This window comes from Pseudorca crassidens, chromosome 19 (assembly GCF_039906515.1).
Source record: "Pseudorca crassidens isolate mPseCra1 chromosome 19, mPseCra1.hap1, whole genome shotgun sequence".
NCBI lineage: Eukaryota > Metazoa > Chordata > Mammalia > Artiodactyla > Delphinidae > Pseudorca > Pseudorca crassidens.
In genome coordinates, this window is record NC_090314.1 from 43,138,405 (window position 1) to 43,151,597 (window position 13,193).

At 50.0% G+C, this 13,193-nt stretch overlaps 1 protein-coding gene across 2 annotated transcripts in view; it reads right to left on the reverse strand.

Moving 5' to 3' along the window:
• PLXDC1 (plexin domain containing 1) overlaps positions 1-13,193 on the reverse strand; it is a 65,348-nt gene that overhangs the window by 35,623 nt on the left and 16,532 nt on the right. The gene's annotated exons all lie outside the window — the stretch shown is intronic.

Below are 13,193 nucleotides of genomic sequence, written 5' to 3' on the forward strand. Positions count from 1 at the left end.
AGAAGTGGCAATGATGCCTTCGGGACGTATTTTTAAGCTTTACTATGTGCCTGATGGGGACAAAATAAAAGAACAAGCCAGAACCCAGAGGGCTGGGGGTTAACTCTGTAAAGCCTCCCCTGTACAGGAGCATTTAGGGGCAGGATTTAAAGGAGGCTGGACATGGTCAGCAGAAGGTATGGAAGAACCCAGGGAGGAGGCAATGTCAAAGCATTTCAGCCCATCCGGGAGTACCAGCCACCAGCCGTAGGAGGAGAAGAGGCAGAGTGGGCAGGTCCACTCGGCCGCTGCCACAGAAGTGGAGCTGCTGACTCGTGCGGAGCCCTGGCGGGTCATTAATCAGGCTGTCAGGCTGCAGTGGCCGCAGACACAGCAGAGCCGACCATGTTCTCCCTGCCAAGCTGCCAGCTGCCCAGCCAGCCCTTGCCCTGGGCCCAGCACGAGCAGGGCCGAGGGATGCCTGCTCTCTCCACCCGCCCGGAGACAGACTCTGCTCTTCTGACGAGTGACACACTCTGAGGACCTGGGGTCGGGGCAGGGCTGGGGGAAGACGAGCAGGAGAAACATGGGGCTGGGGGTAGATTTCCCACTGCCACTGCCTGGTGCCTCCCCTCCAGCCTCTAGACTGCCGGCCCCTCCACCCATCCTTAGCACGGACATCAAACAAATCTAAACAAACCTAAAACACATACGAGGCCACAGCCCGCTGCTCACAAGCCATCGGGGGCTCCCACTGCCCTCGAGACAAAATCCAAACCGCAGCCTCACATACGAGGTCTCACCGTGAGCCAGCCCCACCTTCTCTCTAGCTTCACTTCTCTCTCCCTCTCCTTCGCCTGTGCCTCCTTGTACACCCACTCACCAGACTGACCCCCCGACAGTCTGAGGCCACCAGTGGTCACTCATGCCTTTGCACACGCTGGTCCTCCTGCCTAGAATGACCTTGCTTTCTCCCCATGGCAGATTCCTACTTCTTCAATGCACAGCTTAAACATCACCTTCTTATTGATCTCCTCCCCCAACTTGCCCAGTGAGGACCTCCACCGTCCACAGGAGTCCTCCAGGGCTGACTCATGGGTACAGTTTGTGAGAGTCACATGGGCCCATGCTTGCTGGCTTTCTGATTTGACTCATGAAGCCACCTGAGGGGGTCACCCTGATGCCACCACCTCTGGGGTGCCCATGCCAAGGATGCTGCCTCCCATTGCTGTCACAGTCACTTACCCTGGGGTCCCAGAAGATGCCCAGAGGAGGAACCGCTGCCCCCCAGTTTGCCCGTGGGCACCGGGGCAACTGTGCTTATGCCCTGAGCTCACAGCTTCCCTCAGGAAAGCGGCCCCTTCACCTTCTGCTTCTCCCCTGCCCCACAAGAGACCAGATGCCACGTCTTTTCTCCCTGGGTCTCCATCTCTCCTATCTCCATCCATCTCTGCTGGGGTCCCCACCTTGACCAAAAAAAAAAAACAACCAAAAAAATTACCTGCCACCACTATTGAAAACAGTATGGAGGTCCCTCAGAAAACTAAAAACAGAATTACCATATGATCCAGCAATCCCATTCCTGGGCATATATCCAGACGAAACTATACTTCAAAAAGATACACGCACCCCTATGTTCATAGCAGCACTATTTACAACAGCCAAGACATGGAAACAACCTAAATGTCCATCTACCGATGAATGGATAAAGATGTGGTACATATATACAATGGAATACTACTCAGCCATAAAAAAGCATGAAATAATGCCATTTGTAGCAACATGGATGCAACTAGAGATTATCATGCCAAGTGAAGTAGGTCAGAAAGAGAAAGACAGGGCTTCCCGGGTGGCGCAGTGGTTAAAAATCTGCCTGCCAATGCAGGGGACACGGGTTCGAGCCCTGGTCCGGGAAGATCCCACATGACGCAGAGCAACAAAGCCCGCGCACCACAACTACTGAAGCCCACGCGCCTAGAGTCCGTGCTCTGCAACAAGGGAAGCCACTGCAATGAGAAGCCCGCGCACCGCGACGAAGAGTAGCCCCCGCTCGTCACAACTAGAGAAAGCCAGTGCACAGCAGGGAAGACCCAACACAGCCAAAAATAAGTAAATATATTTTTAAAAAAGAGAAAGACAAATACCACATGATATCACTAATATATGGAATCTAAAATATGACACAAATGAACCTGTCTACAAAACAGAAACAGACTCACAGACATAGAGAACAGACTTGTGGTTGCCAAGGGTGAGGGGAGGTGTGGGAGGGATGTGGGAGTTTGGGATTAGCAGATACAAACTATTATATATAGAATGGATACACAACAAGGTCCTACTGTATAGCACAGGAAACTCTATTCAATATCCTGAGATAAACCGTAATGGAAAAGAATATAAAAAAAGAATGTACATGTATGTATAACTGAATCACTTTGCTGCACAGCAGAAATTAACACAACATTGTAAATCAACTTTACTTCAATTAAAAAAAAAAAAAAATCACTGGCCAAGGAAAAAAGCCCCTTGCACACAAACTCATGCAAAGACATGTGAACAAAGGTGCCCAAGAGAAGAGTCTGAGGGCCCACAGCCTGCTTCCTGGGAGTCACATGGTGAGCAGTTTTTAATCCACCTCAAAGCAAAAACAACAGGGGGCCCTGACCAACACTGTGCATCTGACAGTCTGCAGGACTCCAGCGCCGAAGCCAGTTTAGGTTCAGCTGCATGGCTACAGCTCAACTCTTCTCTCCACTAGCTCCAACCAAGGAGTGGTTTATTAAAGGGCATCCATCAGCCTAAACTTTTGCCTGAAGAAAGGAAACCAAGTTTAGATGCTATTCAGCCCATCCTTTAAATGTCTACTCCCACCGCCACCGCCACCCCCAACCCCCAACTCTGAGCCCCTGACACATAGGGACAGGCAAGATCACCTCTGCACCCATGCCTGAGTAGTGTTTGCCAAGGTGAGGCGAGGCCTGTTCTGGGAGTCCAGAACCTTCCTTTTGCCCTTTTATAGGAGAAGAAAGAGGGACCGGTGCCTGGCACAGTCAAAATTTTGGAAGTAAACCTGCCTCTCTAATTCCTAGGCTGTCTTATTATGACCTGTCGGGGAGGGGGACGTGAGTGACCAACAGAGCAAAGTAGCGTCTAGGTGGCACTCTAGTCCTTTTGAACTCACAGAAGGTTTAACTGTGTCCTGCAAAAAGCTTTGTTCAAGTCCTAACCCCCGTACCTTGAATGTGACCTTATATGGAAAGAGAGTCTTTGCAAATGTAATTAAGATGAGGTCATACTGGATGAGGGTGGGCCCGACTACAGGTGTTCCAGTAAAAGAAAGGAGAGGGAGATTTAGGGACACAGAGGGGACACAGGGAAGAAGGCCATGTGACAACAGAGGCAGCGATTGGAGTGATGCAGTTTACAAACCATGAAATGCCAAGGATGACCAGGGACCACCAGAAACTAGGGATAGTCAAGGAAGGATTCTTCCCTAGCCTTCAGAGTGAGCGTGGCCTTGCTGACACCTCGATTCAGACTTCTGGCCTCCAAAACTGTGAGACAATAAATTTCTATTGTCTTAAGCCGCCAAGTTTGTGATATTTTGTCATGGCAGCCCTAGGAGGCTAATACACAGGTGTGTGTTGCTCTGCCTCAAGTGGGGCAACACTGAATGTTTCCCCTTTCACGTCACCACCATGTTTAGAACATTCTGCGGCTTCCCAGCTGTACTCAGAGTGAAGGCCATGCTCCTCACCATGACCTACAAGGCTCTGTGGGGCCAACTCTAGACACTGCTTACCCAATATTCATTACCCCTCTTTTTTATTAATAGCACATTGATTTTGTAGCAAGCAAATTTGACTGCTTGTCCCTCTTGCCCTTGCCCTTCTCCTTATTCCTGCCTGGAATGCAGATGTGATGACTGCAGCTTCAACAGCCATCTTGTGAGCATAAGGACAAGAGCCACCTCCTAACGCTAGTGGAGTGGAGAGTTAGACAGAACCTAGGTCCCTGGAGGGATGCTCGTTAAGTCCTCGGATTCAGCACTCTGTTATACGCAAACCTGAGTTCTTCCTGATGCATAGCAGTCTGGCCCCAACCCCCCACCTCTACCTTCCCCCTTGCTCTCCATGCTCCAGCCCTGTTGGGCTTCTCTCAATTCCTGAAATCACCAAGTGCTTGTCTGTCTCAGGACCTTGGTACTTCCTGTATCTCCAAACCTCTTTCTCATGCAGTTCAGAAGCTGACTCTTCTCTGTCCTTCAGACCTCAGCTCAGTGGTCCTTCCTGATGCTCCCGTTACACTCTCGTTGCACCTCAGCCTTCTCCCTCTCAATGTGTTGTACACTTGTGGTGACTGACTTGACTTTTTTTTTTTTGGCTGTGCTGTGCAGCGTGTAGGACCTTAGTTCCCCCACCAGGAATTGAACCCAGGCCCTCGGCAGTGAAAGCGCAGAGTCCTAACCACTGGACCGCCGGGGAATTCCCTTGACTTGACTTTTAGATTTGTTTTCTCCACACTTGCCTTTCCTGTAAGACCATAACTTCCCCACGGGTAAGGTCAGCTTTTTCCTATGGTGTTTAAATGATAATAAATGAATGACCATTCATAGTTTCAGAGCAGGACCATTCAAAGCACAGTTCGTTGAAAGCCTTCTCATCCTTTGTTTTATTGCTACCACCATGCATTCTAGCGACCAGGATGGGATGGTATTACCAAACAAAGCAGGACAGCAGCTCATGGGGAACAGGTACTGTCAGGTACAGTGGGAGTCAATACAGCTCCCACCTAGGAACCTGAGAGGAGGCCAATGTTTAAAACTGCTGCTTGGAGGCTTGGAAAGGGGTCCTGTTTCCATCACCTGATGCCTGGGACTCGCCTGGTCAGAGCGTCCACCAAACCTCCAAGCACCGGAAATGAGGGTCCCTGCACAGAAGCCGCGCTCTGCAGCTGTGAAACCCAAACAGACGTTAACACGTCTCTTGCTGCCTCATCTAAGAGGCAAAGGGTGGGGTGGCTGGGGACGTTTAGCCCATTGCTCTGAGTCCTTGGTCCATGAAGGACAAACGGTCCACAGCCCCAGCCGGTGCCGCTCCGCTGCGGAGCCAGGCTGTGTGCTGTTGGGGGATCCTGGGACAGACCTGTCTCATTCTTTGAGTTCCCAAGGAGCCCTCCAACGGCACCTCTTAACTGACAAAAAGTCTTCAACCGTGCTGACTCTAGGAGAGTCAGAAGCTAAACGAGTTGCTGCCTCTAACTCCCAGGCACACACTCTCTCCAATGTGTCAGCAGATCCCCGGGTGAGCACGGGCCTCCGTACCTATGGGTCCCCTGCTCAGGCCAGGTGGGTGAGGCTGAGGCTCTGCTTCTGGCCTCAGAAGTGCCAGGTGCAGCTGGCCTGCCAGGGGAAGGACTGCCTCAGGGGGCAGCGCCAGGCAGGTCCCCAACAGGCCCCAACAGACCACCTCTCCTGGCACGGGGTGACTGATTAATCCTAGGACAGTGAAGCCGGGAGCGGTATCTATTCCAAGCCCCGGCCTAGGGAGGCTCCATGGTGATGGGTGAGGCCAAACTGCAGCTTAGAGAGGAGGGGACAACTTGGACCTGGGGTCACTCCTGGGCAGGGCGAAGAACGAAGCCCTCAGGGGTTGGGGGGGGGCGGTGAGGTGCTTGGGAAAATGGGAGGAAAGAGAAGGGAAGTTGGCCTTTGCAGATCTGCGACAGTTGTGCGTGACAACCCTGGGAGATGAGTGCTACAATGAGTCCCGTTTTATAAGTGGGGAAACCGAGGCCCACGTAACTCTCTGAAACCAGGTCAGTCTCACTCAAAGGCAGTGACTTTTCCTCTGTCCACTGTTTCTCGGGTCTTTAAGTGACCGCCCCACTGGAAGGCACTTGGGCTGCTTATTAGTGATTGGTTAAAACGTCTCACATCAGAAGAACCAGAGTGGATCCTTTCTGGAGCACAGAGTTCAGGGACCGTGTCCCAATCCCTCCTCACCCCTAGCACCTTCCCAGCACAGGGCTGGCACCTGGCACATGGTAGGTATTAGGGACCTGCTTGTTGAATGAGTGCAATCACCAGGACCCCACAGCTGATGGTGCCGGAGACTGTGCTGAGAATGTGCTGTGTGACGCCAATAAGGACAGCATCCTCCCCCAGCACTGATAGCAGGTGACACAAAAGCCACGTGTGAAGGAAGCAGCTGCCTCCTCTGGGAATCCAAGTCCGTGGAAATCATTCCCATAGCTGGGACATCCTGTCCAAAGGAATGCACCTCCAACTCCCCGACTTCTTTTCCTGAAATGCCCGTATCATCACCTTAGGAGGTCCTTCCAGTCAGAAGACCTGAATTGCTGCACTTGAGGCTTGAAGCATGTCAGTTGGGCTGTATTCCTGTCCCAAGTGGGGCAGAGTAGGAGGAGTTTGGGATGCAGGGAAGGGGAAAGAAAAACAGTTCTCTGTCAAAGGAGGAAGGAAGGGAGGAGGGAGGGAGGGAAGGAGGAGGAAGTGTTAGCTTCATTTCTCCGAGGAAGCGAAGTTAACGCGGGAGATGCTCTCAGGCCATGGAAGGAAACCCTGGCTCCACCTCCTCAAACTCGGAGGAAGAGTACTCGATCATGTGACTGAGAGTCCAGCAGGGCAGCAAGTGTGGAACATGGGGCCTCTGGTGTCATCAGGACCTTGTCCTGAGTGTGACTGCTGGGCCACAGAAACGAGAAGGAAGCCAGCCCTCACATCCGCCTTCAATAAATATATGCTGGGGTCTTCCCTGGTGGCACAGTGGTTAAAAATCTGCCTGCCAAAAAAAAAAAAAAAATCTGCCTGCAAATACAGGGGACACGGGTTCGAGCCCTGGTCCGGGAAGATCCCACATACCACGGAGCAACTAAGCCCATGCGCTACATCTAATGAGCCTGCACTCTAGAGCCCACAAGCCACAACTACTGAAGCCTGCATGCCTAGAGCCTGTGCTCCACAACAAGAGAAGCCCCCACAACGAGAAGCCCATGCATCCCATCGAAGAGCAGCCCCACCCCCGCTTGCTGCAACTAGAGAAAGCCCACGCGCAGCAACGAAGACCCAATGCAGCTAAAAATAAATAAGTTAATAAATCATTTTTAAAAAGACCCAACGCAGCCAAAAATAAATAAATAAATTTATAATAAATAAATAAATAAATGCTGGGTGAGTAATAAAGAGACAGAATTGAGGAGGGTGTCGAAAGACAGAGAAAGCAGCCCTGGTTCCTGACAGCTTTCCAGGTCCCTGAGGTCAGGCTGTCCTTCATCTCCAGCCCTTCGATCCCGTGACAGGTCTCTGCACCGTCTCTATAAACCTGTCCCCTGAGACAGCTGGAATGGCTCCTTGGACCCAAAAGAGCCCTAATGAGTCTTTCTCACGGGGTGATCAGGGGAAGTACCTCCAGGGATACCACAGATAGTCCTTCACCAGCACAGACAGTGAGAATCTGCATGGGAAGAGAGAAATGAGAAACCAAATTTCTGGGAGAATTTTTTTCCTGGCAACACACTAACCACCATGTTTTTTCTTCTACAAAGTCAATCACCACTGGCTTCTTGACTTGGCGGTGGCTTGGAAGTCAACAACCTTGGGGGTGCTTCCCGTCTGCCACTGCAGGTCCCTGATCATGCTGCCACCGGCACCCGCAGTTTTGAAGGCGAAGTCCACACACAGCAGAGACTGATAACTGTCTCCCAATAACCACTCTCCTCTTCTTCCTTTAGTAGCAGAATCTTCCAGCTTTAGTTAGGCACGTGGGCACCGAGCTAGACTACGTTTCCCAGCCCTCCTTACAGCTAGGAGACATGACTATGCCTGGCCAGTGGAAGATGAGCAGAATGACTGTCCTCAGTAGGAACTGGGGGACTCTCACCTTGCCCAGTTCTCATTGTTTGGGACGCAGATGTGATGGTGGGAGCAGAAGCAGCCATTTTGGACCACAACATGCGAGGCACATGTTGTAGAGGGGAGCTGGCTCCCTAACACCATAGAGACACTACATCAACTCCTGCTTACTTATGCTCACACTATTACATGTGAGAGAGGAATAAACCTCCTTCACGACTAAGTACCTTGTCAGTTGGCCATTTTTTACAACAGCTGAAACTGTCTCCTAAGCCCAGTCAATCCGAAGCCTTCTTCACATATTCCATATAGATACGTCTCTTGAAAAGAATTTCGAGGCCGCACCCGGCAGTGAACTTGCCTGAGGAATTCACCCAATTCACAGATGTCACCGCATCTGACCTGCTGTCTGTGGGGCAGTCCTGATAACCCAGAGGGCAGCCCTCCAGGCACTGTGGACTGGAGGCTAGAAGCTGAGATGGGGTGACCTGACATTACAGAGGGTCAGGGAGCTTAGCACGAGCCAGACCATTTTGCAAGTCCGCCAAAGGGAACTATGTTTCCTTGAAATGCCTGCAAGAAACCCCAGTGGATAAACCACATTCATTTTGGTAGGCAGCATGATGTGGCTTTCAAACGTTTTTGACCGTGAAATCCTTTCTTCCAATTAAACTTCCATGGAGGCGCGATACATAAATCACATCAAAGTAAGGCCACTCGGGGGGAAGGAAAGAGAAGGGCCTGGAGCCCAGCCTGCTGTGCTCCTTCCTTCCCCACCACCCTCCATCCTACAGCAGCCCGTGAAGCACCTCTGGGAACCCTTAGGGTTCCGTGGAGTGCAACTTGAAAACCACTGCTTTAGGATCAAGGGCAGGGGCTGTGGAGTTAGCAGACCCAAGTTCAAAAACTAGCTCCACTACATAATAGTTGGTGCAAAACATCCCTCTCCTCTCTGAGCATCAGTTCCCTCATCAGTAACCTTTCTTGCAGAGCTCTTGAAAGGATTAGACAAAACATAGCAACGTAAAGCTCTTAGCCCAGTGCCTGGTCCGCAGTAGGTGTTTGAAACGTGGGAGCTATTAGCATGATTCTGTTGGACCTTTCCAGGAAAGGTCTTGATTGTGGAGGCTGCCTCCTCAAAACCATCCCCAGCCCCCTCTTCAGCACCTGCTGTTACAACGTCTCTTCTGCCTCAATTATTCATGCCCAGAGCCTGCCAGGCACTCCATTTCTGACAGCAGGGCAGCATTTACCTTGGCTGGGCTCAAGACGTTTCTGGACAGGAACTCTGGCTAAGCTGTCACCGTCAGCCCATCACCTGCCAGCCAACTGGCAAGTGGAAATGCCGGGGCGAGCAACCAAGGGCATCCTGCAGGGCCTATTGGAGAGGTCTGGCCAGCCGTGCTGGTTAGAATGGCACGCCGGGAAGCTGAATCCTACCCAGGACATGCTGAGGGGAATGCTGGGGGAACGGGCATCCTACTCCCCGCCTCCACTGTTCTAGGAGGCGTTACAAGGCCAGTAGGAATGTTTCCTAGATCCCTGCTACTCAGAGTCTGGCCCAGAGACCAGCAGCATCAGCATCACCTGGGAGCTCAGCAGAAATGCAGAGTCCAGGGCCCAACCCGAAACCTGCTGGATCAAAATTCGCATCTGAACAAGCTTCGTAGGGGATTATTTTGCACAGTAAAGCTTGAAGAGCGCTGGTTAAGAAGCACCCTCTGTCTGGACCAACGCATCACTCATTTATGTTTCTGAAGACTCCAAGGACAGAAAGACCTGGGTTCTTGTCCTGGCTCTGCCACTCACTAGCTGTGCAACCTTGGGCAAGCACTTCACCTCTCTGTTCCCAGATAGTATTAGAAACACCTGCCTCCTGGGGTAGTTGGGTGGATGAAATATAAGGCCACAGAGTGAGGCCAGCGCTCAGGGAGGGCTCCTTTAGTTCCCTTACCTCATTCATCCACATGATGACCTCCATCTACCCTCTGGAGGTATTTACGCCTCAGGCTGAAATAAACCACCTGGAACACTTGTCATCACAGAAGTGCGGAAAACAGGTCCCCTGGACTAACCCGGGAAGGGAGGGACCCAGCCTAGACAAAGGGGTATTTGCATGGTGCTGAGGGCCTGGGGTAAAGAGGTGCCAGGGTGGGTGAGGCTGACCTGAGGAGGTCCTGGAAGTGGGGATTTGCACCAGGCTTGGAAAGAGCGTGTGAGCTGGCTCTCTAGACAAAGCATTTTTTAATACCCCTCACGCTTCATGGAAAGGAAAGAAGCATCTTATCCTGACACTGATTCTACATGTGGGCTTTTGGAGGATATCAGTCAACCAGAGATTTTGATAGCATCAATATATATCATATAACCACAAAGAATTAGGAAATAAGGAAAGACAAAAACAGGCCACCCCATCTCTCACCTCGTCCTGTTCTGCCATATTTCCTTCTAGTCTTTTTCCTATGAATGTAATTTCACGCGGTTATAATCCTGCCGACTATCCAGTTGTGTGGACGGCTTCTGTCATGTTTCATGATATCTGAAGCAGTTTTTGATGTTGAACACGGTCCTTTAACCATCATCTGTAAAGGCGTCATGGCCATCTACTCAGAAGAAAACCCACAATTTTATTAACTTTTTCCTTACTGTTGGGCACTTAGGTAGTTTCCAGCTTTTATGCTCTATTTTTCTATTTTTAAATACTACTGTGATAAATTTGTTGATACACTTTCCATGTCCCGGATTATTGCCCCTGCTTCAAAGCCTTGGCTATAAAGCAGAACTTCTCAATCTTTAATGTGCATACAAATCACCTGGGAATTAGATCCTGATACTGCAGGTCTGAGGGGCCTGACCTGCATTTCTAACAAGCTCCCACCATACGTTGAGGAGTCGTGAGGATATGAAGGGTAGCCCCTGAAGTTTCAAGGCCAGGAAATCCTCTTTTGTTGCTGGGATCCCATTTTTGTACTTCCAGCTAAGATCTGGGGGAAAAAGCACTACCCTTTTTTTCCGAGACCTTTCTGGTTAACTTTTCAACCAATTAGTTCAACCGATTTTTATAACAACTCTATGAGGCATTCTCAGTCCCACCTTACAGATGAGGAAACTGAGGTTTAGAGTGATGACATGGCAAAGATACACACTATCTTCCATATTGGGACCAGAGTAAGATGACCAACTGTCCCGATGTACCTGAGACTGAGGGGTTCAATGCCAAAATCAGGACCATCCTGGGAAAACCGAGATGGTTGGTCACCTTGACCACAGCCTAATTCAGAGTCAGCTAATGTTTATCATTTCCAACCCTGGGCGCCTTTATGTAGATTACTGTATGACACCTTTGCAAGTACACTTAGGCAATATAGCATCGCCATTTGACAATGAAGAAATGAGCTCAGAGGGGTTAAGAAATTTTCCCAAGACAAGGGAATTCCCTGGCGGTCTAGTAGTTAGGACTCCATGCTTCCACTGCAAGGAGGCACGTGTTTGACACCCGGTCGGGGAACTAAGATCCTGCAAGCAGCGTGGTGTGGGCAAAAAATTTAAAAAAAAAAAAAGAAAGAAAAGAAAATTTCCCGGGACGGGAACTAAGATCCCACATGCTGCGGGGCAACTAACCCATGCACCACAACTAGGGAGAAGCCCGAGCGCCGCAACGAAGATCCCGCATGCCTCAACGAAGGAAGATCCCGTGTGCTGCAACTAAGACCCGACGCAGGCAAAAAAATAAGGGAAAAAAATTATAAAAAAAAAGAAAGAAAGAAATTTTCCCAAGACAAACAGCCCAATTTTTTAAATGGGCAAAGGACTTAAGTAGACATTTCTCCAAAGAAGATATACAAATGGCCGACAAGCACATGAAAAGATGCTCAACATCATTAGTGATTAGGGAAACTACAAAGCAAAACCACAATGAGATACCAGCTCACATCCACCAGGATGCTATAATTAAAAAAAAAAAAAAAAAAAAAAGGAAAATAACAAGTGTTGGCAAAGATGCAGCAAAATGGGAACCCTCATACATTGCTGGTGGGAATGTAATATGTTTCAGTCACTGTGGAAAACAGTTTGAAAGTTCCTCCGAGTTAAACATAGACTTACCCTATGACTCAGCAATTCCACTCCTAGGTATACCCCCAAAGAGCTGAAAATAGGTACTCAAACACATACACATACACATGTTCACAGTAGCACTATTCACAAGAACCAAAAGGAAGAAACTCAGATGTCTATCAACAAATGAATAGATGAACATAGCTGTGGATATCCGTATAATGGAAAATATTATTCAGCCATAAAATGGATGAGTCTTGAAAACATTATGCCAGGTGAAAGAAACCAGACACAAAAGGTCATATATGATATTTCATTCATATATGAACTATCCAGAACAGGTAAATTCATAGAAATAGAACACAGATTGGTGATAACCGGGGACTGAAGGGGGTGAGGGATGGGGTGCAACAGCCTGAAAGGTCCAAGACTTCCTTTTGAGGTGGTGAAAATGTTTTGGAACTCGATAGAGGTGATGGTTGCACAACATTGTGGGTATATTAAATACACTTCACTTTAAAATGGTTAATTTTTTGTTACGTGACTCTCACCTCAACAAGAAAGAAAATCAACCAACCAACCAACCAAACAACCAGCCTGCAGAAGGAAAAGGAAAAGGTCAACCAAAGGGACCTGCGTGGGAGACAGACCGCCTGGGCCTGAGCAGCCAGCAGAGGGCGCTGTGGCACGCTCACCGAGCCGGGCAAGGGAGACCACCGGGACTGAGAACCCATCACATGCCTCGCATTTTGCTCTCGAGTCTCAACCCAGGAAGATCAGTACCTACCCTCCCCTATTTGGGAAATCTGAAGCTAGTAGGGGCTTGAAACGCCAGGTTCATTAACTGAGGGTTTAAGTGTCCAGCCCAAGGTCAGCAGCTGGTACGTGCCGGATGGAAGGCCAAGACTGCGGGACCCTTTCCACAGTGCTGAAGCCTGGACGTCTGGACTCCACCTCCCACCTCCCTGGACACCCATTCTTCTCACAAAATCTCTTATTGTCTGTCGCTTCAAAATTCAGCTCACGACTTTCCCTCCACCCATTCTCACCCTCAACCCCCAGAAGTCTTCCCCTAACAGCCTTGTCACCTCATCCTTTCCCCTCAGCGCCCGCACTGCCATGGCCGGGTTCTTCCATGAGCAGCGCTTGGGGCTCTTCATGTGTCGATGCTACAAGTCTGTCTGTCCCGTCTCCCTAGGCCCTTCTGAAGGTCTCCTTTTGGGAACTGCCTCCTCTGGGAGGGTGTAGAAACCAGGAGGGCATTGCACTCACTTGTTCCTCTCGC